This window comes from Labeo rohita, chromosome 15, assembly GCF_022985175.1.
Source record: "Labeo rohita strain BAU-BD-2019 chromosome 15, IGBB_LRoh.1.0, whole genome shotgun sequence".
Lineage (NCBI taxonomy): Eukaryota > Metazoa > Chordata > Actinopteri > Cypriniformes > Cyprinidae > Labeo > Labeo rohita.
This window is the reverse complement of record NC_066883.1, coordinates 14502028-14520372: the sequence shown is the minus strand read 5'-3', so window position 1 is coordinate 14520372 and position 18345 is coordinate 14502028. Positions and strand designations below refer to the sequence as shown.

Below are 18345 nucleotides of genomic sequence, written 5' to 3'. Positions count from 1 at the left end.
TTTCATTTAGCTGAACATCATCTATCATTCTGTCATTCTATCTACTGTTCCATCAATCCATCCATTCATATTTTTCATGTAGCCGAACATCACATCATCTATCTATCTATCTATGTATCTATCTATCTATCGTTCTATCGTGCCATCCATCCATCTATCTACCCATCCATTCATCCAACCACATTTTTTCATTTAGCCAAACATCATTTATCATTCTGTCATTCTATCTACTGTTCCATCCATCCATCCATCCATCCATATTTTTCATGTAGCCGAACATCACATCATCTATGTATCTATCTATCTATGTATCTATGTATCTATCTATCTATCTATCGTTCTGTTGTGCCATCCATCCATTGTATCCATCCATCCATCCATCCATCCATCCATCCATCCATCCGTCCGCATGTTTCCTTTAGCTGAACATCATCTATCATTCTGGCCTTCTATCTACTGTTCCATCCATTCATCCATCCATCCGTCCGTCTGTCCGTCCGTCCATCCACATTTTTCATTTAGCTGAACACCATCTATTATTCTGTCATTCTATCTTCGATCTATCTATCAATCTATTGTGCCATCCATCCATCCATCCATCCATATCTATCTATCTTTGTCTAAGCTAAAATAAACCCTGTGTAAGCTAAGAAGCAACATCTATCTTTTCAAGTGCTATGGACAAATCAAATTTTCCATGTACAATATTCCAGTGTTATGTACAGCTGTACTTCTGATTGCTTTTAAAGGCAGCACACTGACACCGGGGCATGCATGCGAAACGCTCCCATCCAGAAACACAGTCCTCACACACCCTCATCCCCACCCACTGTGTGGTATTGACCCAGCCTTTAATGGACTAGTTTGGAGGGAGGACCACGTCTCCATGGAACACTTAGAGGAAAAACCGAACTCCACACACAAGTCACAGCGGAGCAGCTCAGCCGAGGCCTGAAGTGTGGGTGGGCACGATAAAGCCGGAATATCTAAGTCAAGCTGGGATCATTATCCCAGCTTAATGCACTCTCTGTTTGGCTTGGTGTGCTCCCACTTTTATTTCCTTCGAGAGGCTTGAGTGCCGTGTTTATTCGCCAATTACCGCTGCTCCCTATCGTTAGGCGATGGAGCCTCTCAATTATATATTTTCTCTCATTTCATAAAGGGAGAAATGTAAATGGCGTGTGCCTGGATGCATATCGTATGCTGCGTAAAGCACAGTCTCCTCGAATCAAAGCAGTTTGGCATCCGAAATCACAAACTGAGCCCACGTTCAGTCGTTCGGCAACCCCCACTGTGAGTGTTCGTGCGATTTCCAGACTATGCCAGTTGGGCGTGAGCACATGTTCCAGCATGTTAGATTTAGCGTTGTCGAGTGGGCTGAACGCAGCTTAGAGACCCCGTGAAATCTAAATTTGAATTTAGTCTGTGTCTGTTAGCTTTGAGGCCATTTATAAGCTCTGAAAGTTGATCAGAATGAACTCTACCAAACATGCATATTTCAAATGAACAGCCTCTTACTGGAAAACAGACAAAAATATGGATGACTCATCTTGTTTGTTCTGTAGATTGAAAGTGAGTCTCCCTGTAGCCTATTGCCACCTGCCTTTGACAAAATTGACAACAGATCTATATGTTTGTCAATAGGTCTGTCTGTTTATCCATCCATCTACACTTTTAAAACGGATGTGTTAAAAACAACACAACCTGTGTTATTTCTTAACACATTTTGTGAGAATTTTAACTCAACCGGTGTTATCTCTCATCTTAGCTTCTTGCAAATCTCTCTGTCTTTAACCAGAATAATGGAAAATGGAAGGATGAGCCACAAATTTGCTTGTGAGAGAAATAACAGCTTATGAACTGATGAAGTGATGATCTGTCTGTCTATCTGTTTGTCTGTCAGTCAGTTAACCAATCAATTAGTCTGTCTGTCTGTCAGTCTAAATTTTTTTGTAATCTGTCTATTCGTCTGTCTGGCCATGTGGTCAGGTCTACAAGGAATTGATCTTGATTCACAACACATACTTATCTTAATTACCTGTAGTCTATAATTACTTACAATAGTAATTAGCCAGATGATATTTATGGCACTGATGATTGGCTCAAAAGAACATGGATGCAGAACTGATCACTCCGTCAAATCTGACATCTTTAACATTTAAATGAACAGATTTTGCGCCCATCATTATTACACATTCCGGTCCTTAGCGACCATTTTTGCTGATGATAATCTTTTGTTTTACGTCTGCGGTAATTATAAGTGAGACATCACAACATAATTGTTTATCAGCCATCTTGAGGAATAAAGGTAAACTGCACTTTTTGAGTCATTAGATATTTAATTATTGTTGCGCAGGAAAAATATACTTACTTTTGAGGTCCGTTTCCCCCACTGAATTAAAATAAAAAAAAAAAAAAAAAAAAGGTAATTACAACTTTTTAATCTCACAATTCACTTTTTTTCCCAGAATTGCATGCAAACTTGCAATTGACTTTTTTTTTTTTTTATCAGTTATAAAGTCAATAAATAAATAAATTCAGAATGGCAAGATATGAACTTGGAATTGCAAGTAATAAAGCCAGAATTGTGAGATATAAAGTTACAATTGCGAGAAATAAAGTCAGAATTGTAAGATAAAAAAACTCGCAGTTCTGACTTTTTTTCTCGCAATTGCATTATAAAGTCCAATTCTAAGGAAAAAAAAAATGTTTTCAGAATTTCGAGTTTATATCATATAATTTTGACTTAATAACTCACAACTCTAAGTTATAAAGTCAAAATTGCGAGATACAAACTCACAATTCTGAGAAAAAATGTAACAATTGCGAGATATAAACTCAAAAAAGTCACGATTTTCAGTTTATATCTCACAATTCTGACTTTATAACTTGTAGTTGTGAGTTTATATTTTGTAATTCTGACTTTTTGAGTTCTGTGCAATTGTGAGTTTATATCTATTTTAACTCGTAACTGCAAGTTATAAATTCAAATCGTAATAAACACAATTCTGAAGAAAAGCTGAACAATTGCGAGATATAAACTCGCAATTCTGAGAAAAAAAAAGTCACAATTTTCAGTGTATATCTTACAATTTTGACTTTATAACTTGCGGTTGTGAGTTTATATTTTGCAGTTCTGACTTTACAACACAAGTGTGAGTTTATATCTCACAATTCTGAGGAAAAAAGTTGCAATTCTGACTTTTTTCTCTCAATTGCAAGTTTGTATCTCGCAATTCTGACTTTTTTTCGCAATTGCATTATAAAGTCCAATTCTGAGGAAAAACAAACACTTATGTTATCAAAATTTCGAGTTTATATCACAGAACTTTACATTCACTTCTAACTACAAGTTGTAGATTAAACATTGCAAGATATAAATTCACAATTCTGAGGAAAAATGTAACAAATGTGAGATATAAACTTACAATTCTGAGACAAAAAAGAGTTATATCACAGAGTTATAACACAGAGTTACATAGTTATATCTCACAATTCTGACTTTATAACTTGGAGTTGTGAATTTATATCTTGCAATTCTGACTTTATAACACAATTGTGAGTTTATATCTTTATATCTTATATAAATTTGCAAGTTTACAATGCATTTTCAGTGTATTTTCTGGTTAGTGCTTCTTTTAAAGCTGGAACACACTACACAACATTTGCCAAGATTCTTGCTCCGATTTACAGTCTAGACGAGTCAACACTAATTGCTAAAAGTCAGAGAACCTCTGTACATGCAATTTGAGTTTCTGTGTGACTTTTGTTGTGTTTTTAACGACCTGAAACGACCTGTAGTTTGTGATCTTCACTCTTGTTGTGTTTAAGACTGCTGGTTTTGCTCTGCAATGAAAGAGATCCTGAAATTTGTCTCATTTGGCCAAACTGTGGCAAAAACTACACAGTATGCAACCAGCAGTAGATACCAATGCTTCTGTGAAAGAAACTTTAACTTCAAAGCAAAAGAAAGGAACCAACAGGAAATAATGACGTTTGTCTTCAGAACATCAATCTGCGGCGGCCGTTAATACGTAAGTGCTGCGGTTGGTAATGGAACGATCAGACGGCGCCGTGACACAACACAAGAATATTGGACACAGCTCTTTGCTTCTCTGTCTTTTTAACCTCACGCTGGGGCTCAACAGAACGGGCAGATAACACAGAGTCACTGAGGACAGGCCAAAAGTGAGTCAGAGTCTTGACAAAGAGACGCCTGTTCTCCCCAGGCAGCTGGGCTCATTCTGACGATGCGCTGAGGAGAGAACGACCATGTACATAGACACTAATCTGCGCCCTGTGTCATATTCGATGGAGGGAGGGGGAGCTTTGTGATCTAAAGCCGGTGTGATGAGAGGATATTGCATTGTTAAGCTGAGCTTCTGCTCTATCAGCTTTGGAGTCAGCACATATTCCTCCTGCATGATGCCATACATCATTTGCATGCATAAGATCAATGATGGCGCACGTTTTAGATTATGCAACATGATTGTGTATTTCCCCAATAGTGGGACTGAATAGGGTGTTTCATCAGATACAGCTAGTTTTATTTCCTGGGTTCATGTTTATTAAAATATAAGTACAAAAAACTTATATTTTATATAAGTGTTTTAAAAAACTGTTTTTAAGTTGTCAGTTGACAAAATAAGAATTCTGCTGTGACTGTATTTTCAGTGGACATTGTAAACAACCTAGTGAGTGTGTGGAAAGTGTTTTAAGGTTATTTTTTGTCTACAAGGCCAAAAGTGCCCATAGTTGAAGAAACACCCAGTAATAGAAATACTTATTCAAGGAATAAAATGTGCACACCATTGTGTCTGCATAAAATCATACAATATCTAAGTAAGAGGATTTTTTTGGGCTTGGCTGTCTTCCCAGTAAAGGACATAAATGTCTAATTAGGAAGTTCTAATTAGGTTCGTGGAGTGGAAAGATCATCAGAGTGGGAAAACAAGAAATTAGGAGAGAAAGAAGAGAAAGAGAGAGAGACCTGCAAATGTTAATGCATATTCAGAAAAGTCTTAAGCCATGATAGGAAACAGACAAACTGGCCCGTTTGTTTTTGTTTTATATTTTCCTTAATTTATCATTGCCTTCAGACCAAATAGTATTTTGACAAAACTCCACATTTTAAAAACCATCTGGAATCATTTGACAGCTTAAAGTGAAACAGACGGAGAGTGAAAGTTAAATGAATAGTTCAGCCAAAATTGAAAATTTACTGAAAATGAGTTCACCCTCAGGCCATCCAAGATGTAGAGAAGTTTGTTTCTTCGTTAATTTGGAGAATTGTAGCATTACATCACTTGCTCACCATCTGATCCTCTGTAGTAATGGGTGCTGTCAGAATCCAAACTGATAAAAATGTCAATATGATTCAAAAGTAGGGCTATGAATCTTTGGGTAAGCAGCGAATTCACAAGGGTTTCGATACGATTCAAGAACCATTTTTTAATTTGATTTGAGACGATTCACAGTAAAATTCAATGCAATTCGATTAACGATTCGATTCTGCATTCTTTAAGCGTATTCACAGAATTATTTAGAAGCTTCCCCTAAATTCTTTATACGTTTAGTCAGGGTCAAATTACACTGCAGCCTTTATGGAGTCAGAGAGTAAGGGGGAAAAACAACTGCTCAGGCAATGTCAATGGTATGACTGAGCCACTGGAAAACTACAGAAAAGTAAAACTATATTACTCTAGCAGTACTGGCCATGAGTACCAAGGAGAGATCACACATTGGCTGCTCAAAAAATGTGTCGGTGAAAGCGCGCGCGCAATCGAGTGAACGAGAGATGTGAGGGACCAAACAATGCTGCACAAGGTCTCTGTTCATTCGTGCTTATGTGTGTATATATTTTAAAGCACTAAAAAAGAAATCGATTCTTGGTGTTTAAAATTGATTACTGGCCGAAATCAACGATTCACGATTCAAAATTCCATGTTTCAAGATCGATGCATCGTCAGGTTTTGTAATCAATGCATAAAGAAAACGAGTGAATCGTTACACCCCTATTCAAAAGTAACTCTAGTCCATCAATTAATGTCATGATGCAGTTTTTTAACTTCACAATATGTTAGCTGATGGACTGGTGTGGATTAGTTGTGTATTGTAATGTTTTTATCAGCTGTTTAGACTTTCTGACGGCAGCACCCATTCACTGCAGAGGTGAGCAAGTGATGTAATGCTACATTTCTTCATATTTGTTCTGATTTTTGTATTAATGTAATACTACAGAATATGGTGTCTGGTCTGTTTGCATTGTTCCTTAAATATGGCTCATATTTTTGAGTTTTCATGAGATTCAGACACAAACAAGCTTACAAACACCAGCTCGGTTTGCATAACTCCTACAGCATGTTCACCCTGAAAGAAGTAATTAAAATGGTGCAATCGACAGAAAACCCCTTTGCTGGTTTAAGCAGCATTTGTTTGTGCAGCGGCATGAATTTAGAGAATAAAAAAAGAACAAACTGTAATTGTGCCAACTGTCCAGTGGGACAGCTATAACCACCAGCAATGCAAGAGGCAGACAACTGTAAAAGAAACACTTGAAATAATAACAAGGATTTGTTTCCAATGAAAAATGGAGCTAAATATATTGCGTATGGCAGCTATTATCAAGAGTGATGGTAGGAGCGTTCAAACAGCATGACACTTCTGGGTCGTTATTAATGTCCTCGCTCTTGCCGCATTCCATTTTCTTTTCTTTCCATTTGTTTTGTGATGTGAAAAAAATTGGGGAGCAAATCCGCTGTCTAGCTCTTGTTTTTGTCCTGGAAATGCATTGGCCTTCTTGTCCCGAGAGGCGAAAAATCCAGACAGACATGCTTTGTGTCTCGTGTAAATGTCCCTCCTCCCTTTCTCCTTTCACAGGTGGATGGAGCTCCCAAATCTGCAGCGCTGTCAGTCGTGGCTCTGAGCGCCAGATACTCTCATGTTCCTGGGCCAATGCCTCGAGTCTCTGCTCTCTGCCAGCCTGTCCACATGTAGCAGCCCGAGTCTACAGCTATCCTCAGCGCTAACGCCGCCAGTGGAGCCTTCATGAGCATCTCCAGCCATTCTACGCTTCTCAGATAGAGGTACACTTCAAATCACACTGCAGTGAGGCGTTCAAAGAGTAACACACTCAAAAATTCTCTTATACTCACAAACCTTTATGACTTAAACAACAGGAGATATTTCTTTCTTCTTCTTCTTTTTTTTTCTTTCTTTTTTTTTATTGAATGTGAATGCTGACCACAGACTGTCAAGCACCAAGAAGCACATTACAAGTACACTACTGGTCAATTTTTATTTTTTTGGAAGAAGTCTCTTGTGCTCACCAAGACTAAATATGTATATGATCAAAAAAATACAGTAAAAACAGTAATATTAGGGGTTCAAACACATACAAATGATTGGGCAGACCAAACCGTACATTGTAGAGACTTGGGGTTGGTAGTACTCACACCCTCTACAACATCACAGAGTCTCGCCCCAATCGGCCTAATGGTAGCACTATAGTGATCAAAGTACGAAATGGCTTATAACTCCTAAACCATCGCAGGCTCTAAAAAAAACTTATATTGTGAGCTAGTCCTAGTTTTTCACCCAGTCGGAACCAAACCAGTGCAGAGAGATTTGCTGGAGAGTGAATATCAAAAACTATCCAAAAAAAGTTTCCGACTCACCGTTGCAAAGGAGTGTCAAAATGATCAAAAGGGGCGGGGCCACTTTTACTAAAACGCCTATAACTCTTGAACGGAAAGAGATATTTTCACCGAACTTGGAACATGTATGTAAGAGCTCAATATGAAGTCATAGTAAAAACCTGCAGAGTTTGGCCACTTCGTGGTGCTTTAAAAAGAGAAAAAAACCAATAAACAAAAAAACATAAAAATGACTAAAACTACACACCCAGTAGTCCAACTGACTTTAAAATTGGTATGCCGTGTCTTTGTCCAATGTCCCACACGTGTGATTGAGGATATTTGTGTATCTAAAAAAAAACATAGCTGCCATTGGCCAATGAATTTTGAGCACCTAATTCTTGCAGGGCTGTGATAATTTTGAAAGTAATTGGCCACTAGGTGGTGCTAACAAGTTTTACACCTCTGTAATCACGTGGTTTTTATTCCTCGAGGTGGCACTGTTTAATAGACAGTAATGGCGTGATGTTTCACTGATAATCACCACAACACTACAAACCATTGATTTTGAGGTCAATGAAAATGATAGTTTTCCATTATGGTTGAGATCGCGAATATGAGCCAGGTGCTTAATGTACTGTAGAAGTGTGCTCTGACGATCGCTCTGACGGCAATGGTACAACCATCTGAACCCTTCAAAGTTTCAGAATGTAAGGAAATATGCTTTATTTTATTCTTCTGTAATTGTTCTTAAAATATCAAGAGAGTTTTTTACTATTGCAGCAGTTGGCGAAACGTTTATGCATTTGAGTGTTAACAGTTATAGCGCCACCTAAAGTCCGACCTCCATAAAACTTATTTAGAATTATATGTCGTTTGCACTCACCAATTTTTGTGAAGTTCTGAGTTTGTTTTTCATTTCCTTTTTTTTTTTTTTTTTTTTTTGGTTTTGATAATTACTGATCTAGAGAATCCAGAGAATTGTACTGCAGTGATTTTATTGAGGTTGAGTGAAAAACCTAGAACTAGTTTGCAAAAGTAGTTTTTTTTTTTAAGTAGGTTATTTAATGAACAATTTTATTGACAGCAGTGGTTCTTAAGGCAAAGTATGAGGATGCTCAGTATGAGGAAATCGATCAAATGATATGGATATTGTGTAAATATGTGAAACACCACATGATTACCGAGGTGTAAAACTTGTTAGCACCACCTAGTGGCCAATTACTTTCATTATTACAGCCCTGCCAGAATTAGGTGCTCAAAATTCATTGGCCAATGGTGGCTATGTTTTTTTAGATACACAGATATCCTCAATCACACTTGTGGGACATTGGACAAAGACACGGCATACCAATTTTAAAGTCAGTTGGACTACTGGGTGTGTAGTTTTAGTCATTTTTATGTTTTTTTGTTTGTTGGTTTTTTCTCCTGTTAAAGCACCATGAAGTGGCCAAACTCTGCCGTTTTTTACTAAGCTCTTACATATGTGTTCCAAGTTTGGTGAAAATATCTCTTTCCGTTCAAGAGTTATAGGCGTTTTAGTAAAAGTGGCCCCGCCCCTTTAGATCATTTTGACACTCCTTTGCGACAGTGAGTCAGAGGTATATCTGAATATTTTTGTGCAGAAAAAAATATACTTACACCCTATACACTTTTAAATAAATAAAATAAAATTTATTAAATAAATAAAAAAAAAAAAAAAAAAAAAATTTACATTTCATTATTTGTTTTTCTTCTTATATTGTTTGTAATGAATAAATTGAGGAATAAAATAAAGCTGATGTCTAATTTTAAAAAAAACGAAGGAGGGAGAGGGTAGTGAATGACGACCCGGGTTGCTAAAGACCCAAGTTTTGCATTTAAAAGTTAATAAGCGTTAAAATGCATATATTACCTTAGTAAATTTCTTGTATTGGTTGTAAATTATATTGTTCATATATGATCTAAGTGGTTATATGCTTGCTAAATAAAACATAACTTCTTTTTACGCATATGCTGAAAAGCCTTAAAGCGTCTGAACCCCGATAATCGCTTCTTCTTAATTTATTCCTGTGATTTTGATTTTAAGCAGCTATTACTCCAGTCCTCAGTGGCACATAATGCTTCAGAGAAGAGAAAAAAAAATACATTCTTATATTATTCAAAACTTTTGACAGGTAGTGTATAATTAGATCATTATTTTCGTCTTTTCCACTAACAAATCCATCAAATGGTGTCAGAAAACATTCAAATATTCTGCAGGAATCATGAGGATCACTTTTATTGTGCTTTTTTTTTTTTTTTATTTCTGGCAGTTCCTGTCAGCCATTCACTCTCAATGTAGGGAAAAGAGCAGATTGGACATTCTTTCAAATATGTCCTTTTGTTGTCTGTGAAAGAAAAAAAAGAAAGTCATAAGGGTTTGGAAAGACATGACTGCATTTTCATTTTTGGGTGAAATATTCCACATTGTCCTAGATATGGAATTCCACAGCTAAAATGACAAATCAGCACAGATGTTGAAGTTGGCAGCTGTCATGCCTTAACTTGATGCGACTCTGAGTGAAGTATCTTTATCAGCATTCTTTGAGACATTTAGGTTTTATTCAGGCAAACAGCAAAATGAGATTTTTTTTTTATATTTTTTTTTTTACTATTTCTCGCTCTTTCTCTTTTTGTCGTATTTGACTCAAATGTATTTAGCTGTTTATAGTATTGAATGAACAGCAGAACATTTGGGGTAATATATTTTTTTTTTCTTTCAAAAGAAAGAAATGAATACTTTTATTCAGCAGTTACATTAAATTGATCAAAAGTGACAGTTAATAAGAGACATTTATAATGTTATAAAACATTTCTATTTCAAATAAATGCTGTTTTTTAATATCTCACAATACTACAGATTTTAAATGCAGTTTTGGTGCAGTTTACACCACTAGTGCAAATAAAAATTGAAATAAGATTTCGCAGTCTGACTATTACTCTCCTCGTTTTTAGACATTGTGGTGAGTCTGGACCTTCAGCCCAGATTTCAAGTAGTTCTTTATGGACGCAACATCATACACAAATGCCATTACTATGGAAAGCATGTACTGTACCGGATATTGACTACAGCGTCTGAACAAACCGATCTGATTTCATTACTTGCGGAATGACAGTGCAGACAGCCAGTCCTACAGATCAGAAAGCAAATCAGTACTGGATGTACCTGGATGTTTTTCTCATCATATATTACTTCATATCCGAAAATGACAGATCTGAGGTTGAAAACACATCAATGTCAAACACTGCTTCCTACCGTCTAATCATCTGGATATGATGTGTTTACATAATCAAGTTGTAAGGCGCACCAAGCTCTCCACACATTATTCAATTTAGACTTCATGCGGTGTGTAATGTTTTTAAGTGGCAATATAATGAACGAAAAGACAAAGATATGCCGTTAGAGTTTACTTTTTCTTATTAAATAGGAATCTGTATGTTAATAATAAAAAAGCTCATCCTCAGCTCATATACTTTATACGTTTCGTTCTTATATATTATATTCATCTCAAACTATTAGCTAATTTTTATATTTTTGTTATTTAATATCCTCCCATAGCTGCTTCTAATATTTTGCCGCAGTCATTAGTCATAACTCATACTTGGTGGCATATAGATTTTTTATTATTATTATGTTGTTATTATTATTGTTATTTTTTTGCTGTCACAGTCTAATAAGAAGGGAGGAAAAAGGAAACAAAAAAAAAAAAAGTAAACACACCACAGTTGCTGGCTGTCTAGCGTGCGTGAAAAAAAGCTCTGTCCAGCGAAGCAAAGTCACAGCTATGGTCAGAGGTCAACTAAAGAGGAAAAATGAAATACCGAAGAAGTATGCATGTTCCTTCTGGAAAACAGGCCTGCCACGGTCTAGCGCATACCCTCCCTGGCCTAATTCAAGGTGAAGGGTTCTTTAAAGCTCCAGAAACATGATGCTTTCAGAGCTGACTGCTGAGGCCCTCTGGGTAATAGCCTCAGTCCAAAGCTTTTCGATTGCAGCTGACTCTAAATGTCGCATCGATAGTCAGAAACATCATTTTTCTTTGGGAATGATATGACCGAAATGCCACAGACACACATGAAGCCGACGCATGTGCTTTGAATGCTTTGGGTGAGTGATAGCACCCAAATGTTGCTTTGTTAATGTCCCTACATGGATATAAAGCATTTTATTGTCTTGCAGGTCTTGCAGGACAGAAATTAAGATGCAATGTTTCATGTTGTTTTGTGAGTAATGGTGTTGTGCTTTTTTGGTACAGTGCCCAGAATTGTTTTGTGCATTCATTGCTTAAGGGGTGGAATACATAACTGTGACAATCCAAGTGTGGGAATATAATGTACTGTATAATAGGGCTGTGATACTATTAATTCTATGTATTTCTCATATTATATGCTAATATAATATAATACGAATACATAATCAAAGGCATACATAAAAGCAATAGATGCGATAGCGATAGATGCTATTTACACTCAGTGAAAACTGCAGTATTTTCTTAGCAATATGCTATTTAGAATAAGGGCAAATAGTCTACACTACATAAAATAGCTTTTCTTTGCAATAATAAAGTAGTTATGCTACTGATGCTACTTAGTGGCAGATATTTGCACCTCAGTACTGTAGTACATTATAAAATAGTATGCAATGATAAAGTATTGAGTGTAAATTGTAATTTTTATTAAAGGTATTAAATGGATGTTGATGCTGCCGACAGTAAAGCCCTTCACCTACCCCTACTCCTGAGGCACCGATGAGACACTTCATTTTACATTTTTTGATTATTTCCTACATTTTTATTGAAAATAAATACATTGTCGATGTAATATTAAATGTAAAAAAGGGGTTAGAACAAGTTTAGCAAAAGACATTAGAACTCAGGGCGATCTTGTCAAAATGTCAGTGTTACACACTTTACTTATTGCACCACTGGAGCTGCTGAAACAGCTGTCTTTTGTAACATTGTCTAGCCCAAAAAACAAGATGATCAACAAGGCAAGCTATTTGCACTTAGACACTCAGATTTATAATATAAACAATCATCTCTATTTTTTTTGTTTTAATTGTTTGTTAAAAGTTTATTTATTTTTTTTTTTTTATTTGTTGTTTTATCTTTTATTCTGTTCCATTTTGTTTTGCTTTCTTTCATTCTGTTCATTTTTGTGTTTTTTGTTTGTTTGTTTGTTTGTTTGTATGTTTTGATTTGCTTTGTTTAGCTTATGTTTTGTTTTGTTTTGTTTTTTTTTATGTTCTTTTTATTTATTTTTTTTTTTTTAATGTTGTTTTGTTGTGCTTTGTCCTGTTTTGTTATCTGCTTTTTGTGCTTTTTACTCTGTTCTATGTTTTTGTTTGCTTGTTTCTTTCTTTCTTTATTTCTTTCTCTTTCTTTCTTTCTTTCTTTCTTTCTTTCTTTCTTTCTTTCTGTTGCTGTTTTATGTTTTTATGTTGCTTTTGTTTTGTTTTAGTTTTAATTGTTTGTTAAAAGTTCTGATTCATTTTTTTTTTTTTTTTTTTTTTGTTATTTTGTTATCTTTTGTTCTGTTCCATTTTGTTTTGTTTTTTATTCTGTTCTTTTTTGTGTTTTGTATTGTTTTAATGTGCTTATTTTTTTTTTTTTTGTTCTTTTTTCTGTTGCTTTGTTTTTTTGTTTTTTTATGTTGCTGTTCTGATCTGATTTATGTTTTTTTTTATTTGTTTTTATTTTTTTTTCATATTTGTTTTGCATTTTGCATTGTTGTTTATGTTGTTTTGTTTTGCTTTGTCCTGTTTTGTTATTTGCTTTTTCTGCTTTTTACTCTGTTCTATTTATTTATTTTTTCTGTTGCTGTTTTGTTTTGTTTTTATGCTGCTTTTGTTTTGTTTCTAATTGTTTGTTAAAAGTTTTGTTTTATTTTTATTTTGTGTGTGTGTGTTTTGTATTGTGTTGATTTGCTTAGTTATTTTTTCTGTTCTTTCTTATGTTGGTTTGTTTTGTTTATTTTTTTATTTTTTTTTATTTTTTTTTTGCTGTTCTGTTTTGTTCTAAATTTATGTTTGATTTTGTTTTTTTTATATTTTTTTGTTTGTTTGTTTGCTTTTTATTTATTTTTTTTTTTTATATTATTATTATTATTATTATTATTATTATTATTATTATTATTATTATTATTATTATTTTGTTGTTGTTGTTGTTGTTTTAGTTTGCCTTGTCCTATTTGCTTTTTGTGCTTTTTGCCCTGTTTTATTGTTTTTGTTTGTTTGTTTGTTTGTTTTAACTGTTGCTTCTGTTTAGCTTTAGTTTTCCTTTTTTGTTTAACTTTTTTTTGCTGTTTGTTCTTTACTTTGTTCTGTATTTTGCTTTGTAGTGTATTTTTTATGTTGCGCTGTTTTGTTTATTTTTTTATGTTGCTTTGTATTGTTCTGCTTTGCTTTAGTTTACTCTTTGTTCTTTGCATTGTTGTGTTTTGTTTGTATGTTTCTTTGTTTTACTTAGTTATGTTTTGTTTTTTGTGCCTTATTTTGTTCTTCTTTTCTTTTCTTTTCTGCTTTTTGTTTTGCTTTGTTGTTGGGATAGGCTCCAGCATTTCTGTGACCCTGCTTAGGACAAGCAGTTTAGAGAATTAAAAGAGACCTGTTATGACCCTTTTTACAATATGTAATGTTGTAATAAGTCTCAGGTGTCCCTAGAATGTGTCTGTGAAGTTTCAGCTCAAAATACCCCAAAAATCATGTATAATTATGAAGTTGCCCATTTTGAATGGAAGCAGAAGCACGCTGTTTTTGTGCATTCTTCTTTAAATGAAAATGAGCTGCTCCACCCCCTTTTCCAGAATAGAGCTGTCCCTTTACAGCTCCTAACTCAGATAAAAGATAAAAAAAAAAGCTGTTTGGTTTTGATGCTGAAATCATACATTTTAAACCGTACTAGTTTAACCTTCTGATATAGGGTTTTCTGATCCCACACTGATCGCACACACACAGAAAGTGGCTGTCACAGGGTATGTGAGTACTAAACTAAGTTCTCTTTCATGTCTTACTGCGCTTAAACCGTCAAATACACACAAGTTTATGTTAAAAACACACATGAGTTACAAAAACAGTCGGTTCTGTCTGTGAAGGTAAAAAATCACATGTTGGCAGCAGCATAATATACGGTAAATAAATAAATAAATCCACTGCTCTCTTGTCTCCTCTGAAGTTGGAACTCTATGTGCTCATCTGTGCAGCCAAAGACAGAACAGTTAGCATGCTTTGCTCAAACTTTTGCCATGGCATTAAAACTGGTACACTTTTGTCACTTGCGAAAACAAAATGACAGCGCTGTGGGTGAAAACATGCAGATTAAGGGGCGCTAATATTATAACAAGATCCCCCTTCTAGGTAATGGGGCAGCGAAATCTGAGTGGCTAATTTTTTCAGGTTTGCATGTTTCACGTTTTCTGGGTTGGTAGATGCACCAGGGACCCAATGATATTATTTAACCATGGAGAAATGATGGATATGTCACTTATTTCTTCTTCGTTGGCTATACACACATCTAATGTGTGACGAGTTAGAGAAACAACAGCTGATATAACCAACCACCGGGGCTTTATCACAGTGTGGGCAGCGAATGAATAGCAGTGGGGGTCTGAAAGGTTGTCTATGCTAACCAACAGTAATGTGTCAAGACCACATCTGTCTGTCTGACCTCATTCAGCAGCAGCTTCACGCGCTCGTCCAGACACTACGTTGGAGGTTAGATGATGACAGTATCTGCAGAGGGTGGGCGGCGGAGCGTTTCAGGGTCATTTGGGCTGCAGAGGCTGACTGATATTATATGTTCACTGACTGAGAGAGGTTATCTCAGAACCGAGCAGGAATCAGACCAGTCGCTTCTTGGCCAAGTTTATTTTCCTCAGGGTATCCATGCGGCGCTGTGCTAATTAAGGCAAACATCAGCAGAACGCCCAGCAGAATTTAGTCATTCAAGGGCACAGAATTTGTATTGGCTGGTTCTGTTTTCCTTATGTTGACTCTTACCATGAACATAACATGTCATGAAGAGTTAGACAAACCGAGAGGACGAATGAACGCTGAGTATGTTGGTAGAGCAGGATTAAGCATCTTATGACGGATTATTGACTTGAAAAATACATCATGAGTTCAAGACCCAGAAAAATGAGTCACACAAACTGGGTCAGATTAAATTATCTCAGCATTTTTGATGAAGCCGTTGAGTTGATATAATTATCATTCCATATAGAGGCTGGTTGTTTGAGCGCACTTATATAAGTGATCAATCATAACAATGATGCGCTTCACGCGGTGATTTTCTCACTGCGCGAAACCTCTTGAACTCATTTGACAGTAGTTTCGAAATGAAGTTTGAATAGACAATAGGTTTTGATTCTGATGCATTAGTATAAATCACTGCGGCTAAAACACACATCCCATTCAGGCATACATATTTAGATGAGTCTGTTGTGTCTGTGCAACAAAAAACTCATTTCAGTTTGCAAAGTACTTTTGAAAGGCATTAATGGACTAAATGGAGTGACGTTAATTCAGGGGCATTGTGCACCTGTTTTAGACAATGCTTGTGGCTGTCCTGCATTACTTGGTACACTTTGCAAGATAATAAATAATGATAAATTGTCAAAGCATCAGACCTTGGATGTCTCAGTCAATCTACTAATTTTATTGATGAATAATTTTCATCATACTTTTTCACTGACTATTTTATTTTATTTTATTTTATTTTATTTTATTTATTTATTTTTACTTCACTGTATCGTTTTTCCTTCTAGAGCATCAGTGAGCATTTGAACGTTCTGTAATAGTTGCACATGAGTCCCTATTGTCCTCAGTGTAAAAAGATGGATCTCAAAAACATAGTCATTGTTGGAAAGGGTTCAAATATACAAAAATGCTGAAAACCCCAAAAAATTGGAAAAAAAAAAAAAAAAAAAAAGAAATTTTTGGTGTTTTGAAGAACAGCAGGCAGCAGGGCAAACAAGGGACTCATGAAGAACTATCACTAAACAAAACAAAACAAAAATAATTAAGCATATGAAAAGTCTGCTTGAAAGAATGAAACATGTTGAAAGAAATGTATTATATAACCATTGGTTATTGAAAAGAGGACCATATACCTTAATATCATTCATGTTACCAAGTTAAAGGGGCCATCGGATGCAAAGTTCACTTTTACATGTTGTTTGAACATTAATGTGTGTTGGCAGTGTATGTACAAATCTACACTATAATGATAAAAAATCCATGCAGTGGTTTTTAATTAATCTGTAAAAATAATATAAAAAATAAAATAAAATAAAAATATTTCACCCTATAAATCATCTGTAGTCCAAGTCAAGGTTGCCAGGTCTGCAGTTTTCCTTTACTTAACATTATTTGCAGTGCATAATCTCCTATCCAATAGTCACAAAGAGCTTTGTTACTTTTGATAAGAAACCAATGTCCATTTTATCACAAAATTCGAGAGCTGTTGCAAAAAAACTCAGTTATAGTAATTATAGCCAGTTATATGTCATTCAATTTATAGCATAAATTAATTAATTGATTAATTAATTTATAAAAATATATAATATTAACAGTATGATATTAATATTAAATTATATACACTGAGCAAAATTATAAATGCAACACTTTTGTTTTTGCCCCCATTTTTTTCATGAGCTGAACTCAAAGATCTAAGACTTGTTCTGTGTACACAAAAGGCCTATTTCTCTCAGATATTGTTCACAAATCTGTCTAAATCTGTGTTAGTGAGCACTTCTCCTTTGGCGAGATAATCCATCCACCTCACAGGTGTGGCATATCAAGATGCTGATTAGACAGCATGATTATTGCACAGGTGTGCCTTAGGCTGGCCACAATGAAAGGCCACTCTAAAATGTGCAGTTTTATCACACAGCACAATGCCACAGATGTCGCAAGTTTTGAGGGAGCGTGCAACTGGCATGCTGACTGCAGGAATGTCCACCAGAGCTGTTGCACGTCGATTGAATGTTCATTTCTCTACCATAAGCCTTCTCCAAAGGTGTTTCAGAGAATTTGGCAGTACATCCAACCGGCCTCACAACTGCAGACCACATTCAGCATCTTCAAGATCATCTGAGACCAGCCACCCGGACAGCTGCTGCAAAAATCGGTTTGCATAACCAAAGAATTCCTGCACAAACTGTCAAAAACCATCTCAGGGTAGCTCATCTGCATGCTTGTCGTCCTCATCGTGGCCTCAACCTGACTGCAGTTCGTCATCGTAACCAACTCCGTAACAGACTCCAGCCACATTCGATGGCATCTGGCACTTTGGAGAGGTGTTCTCTTCATGGATGAATCCCGGTTTTCACTGTACAGGGCAGATGGCAGACAGCGTGTATGGCGTCGTGTGGGTGAGTGGTTTGCTGATGTCAACGTTGTGGATCGAGTGGCCCATGGTGGCAGTGGGGTTATGGTATGGGCAGGCGTATGTTATGGACTACAAACACAGGTGCATTTAATTGATGGCATTTTGAATGCACAAAGATGCTGTGATGAGATCCTAAGGCCCATTGTTGTGCCATTCATCCACGACCATCACCTCATGTTGCAGCATGATGATGCACGGCCCCATGTTGCAAGGATCTGTACACAATTCCTGGAAGCTGAAAACATTCCAGTTCTTGCATGGCCAGCATACTCACCGGACATATCACCCATTGAGCATGTTTG

General features: G+C 35.9%; 1 protein-coding gene across 3 annotated transcripts in view; it reads left to right on the top strand.

The window, feature by feature from the left end:
* Positions 1-18345, top strand: part of zgc:172282 (leucine-rich repeat and fibronectin type III domain-containing protein 1-like protein) — a 163207-nt gene that overhangs the window by 67294 nt on the left and 77568 nt on the right. For all 3 annotated transcript variants that reach the window (XM_051130073.1, XM_051130075.1, XM_051130074.1), the window contains exon 2: positions 6880-7085. The gene's annotated coding sequence lies outside the window, so the exon portion shown is untranslated. The remainder of the gene's footprint in view (positions 1-6879; positions 7086-18345) is intronic.